The following is a 1578-nucleotide window of genomic DNA, read 5'->3' as shown; positions in this document are numbered from 1 at the left end:
ATGTGAGTGAAAATGATGAGTGCTACTTCTGGGAACTTATGCTAGTTAGCTAGTTGTTGTTGTTCAGTAACTCAGTCGTGTCCGACTCTGTGACCCCATGGACTGTAGCACACCAGGATTCCCTGTCCTTCACCAGCTCTCAAAGTTGGCTCAAACTCATGCCCATTGAGTTGGTGATGTCATCCAACCAGCTCATCCTCTCTTGCCCCTTCTCCTCCTGCTTTCAATCTTTCCCAACATCAGGGTCTTTTCTAATAAGTCAACTCTTCGCATCAGGTGGCCAAAGTATTGGAGCTTCAGTTTCAGCATTTGTCCTCCCAATTAATATTCAGGACTGATTTCCTTTAGAATAGACTGGTTTGATCTCCTTGTAGTCCAAGGGACTCTCAAGAGTCTTCTCCAACACTGCAGTTCAAAGCATCGGTTGTTCGACTTTCAGCCTTCTTTTTGGTCCAACTCTCACATCCATATGTAGCAACTGGAAAAACCATAGCTTTGACTAAAGGGACCTTTGTTGGTGAAGTAATATCTCTGCCTTTTTTTTTAACTTTTATTTGCATTTGTTTTTTGTGGCATTTATTCCTGGGCCATAAGTTTTTGTTGCTTCAGTTTCTTCTGGGGTATCTTTTTCTTCTGTGCCACCTCCTCTTCTGGTTTAGGAACAATCTAAAGTAAGGGTCATCTCAATGCGGCAGGGAGAGCTCATGTAGGGTTGATCCGACCGTGAGCTCTGTAAGTCCTGGACCGCATTTTGGGGGTTTGTTCACCGGGATGTGCTCAATGACCAGAGAGTCTACATCTAAACCCTCAAGTTCAACATTAGTCTCTGCATTTTTGAGCATGCGCAGTAAAAATTCAGCACTCTTTGGGCCAGCGACCCTGCATCCAGCCCCACTGTTTGGCCTGTGCACACCTACCAACTCCACTGTTGTAACGACGGAGTGGCACAGAGTGCTTCTTTAAAGTGATATCCTTCAGATATTTGGTGGCTTTTCGGATATGCATACCCTTTATGGCCTGGGCAGTCTCACGAGTGTTCTTAAAGTGAACATGAAGATTTGAACCTCTTGATTTGCATGATTTTGTGGGGTTTTCTGGGACGAGTGAATAGCACTCCAATTTTAGAGGTCACCTCAGGCCGCTTAATGGAAAAGCTTGTCTCTGCTTTTTAATATGCTATCTAGGTTGGTCATAGCTTTTCTTCCAAGGAGCAAGCGTCTATTAATTTCATGACTGAAGTCACCATCCGCAGTGATTATGGAACCCAAGAAAATAAAGTCTGTCACTGTTTCCGTTGTTTCTCCATCTATTTGCCTTGAAGTAAAGAGACCGGATTCCATGATCTTAGTTTTTTGAAAGTTGAGTTTTAAGCTAGCCTTTTCACTTTCCTCTTTCACCTTCGTCAAGAGGCTCTTTAGTTCCTCTTCACTTTCTGCCCTAAGGGTGGTGTCATCTGCATATTTAAGGTTATTGGTATTTCTGCCGGCGATCTTGATTCAGCTTGTGCTTCATCCAACCCAGCATTTCACATGCTGTATTCTGCATATAAGTTCAGGGAAGCCCTAGTTAGCTTGTACT

The 1578-nt window shown here is 43.7% G+C and overlaps 1 pseudogene; it reads right to left on the bottom strand.

Annotated features, from left to right (window-relative positions):
- Positions 1–576: 576 nt before the first annotated feature.
- LOC105003399 lies at positions 577–1104 on the bottom strand (annotated as a pseudogene).
- Between the last annotated feature and the right edge of the window lie 474 nt (positions 1105–1578).

This window comes from Bison bison, unplaced genomic scaffold (genome assembly GCF_000754665.1).
Source record: "Bison bison bison isolate TAMUID 2011002044 unplaced genomic scaffold, Bison_UMD1.0 scf7180017864468, whole genome shotgun sequence".
NCBI lineage: Eukaryota > Metazoa > Chordata > Mammalia > Artiodactyla > Bovidae > Bison > Bison bison.
The sequence above is the reverse complement of the archived record's forward strand: the minus strand, read 5'-3'. Positions and strand labels throughout refer to the sequence as shown.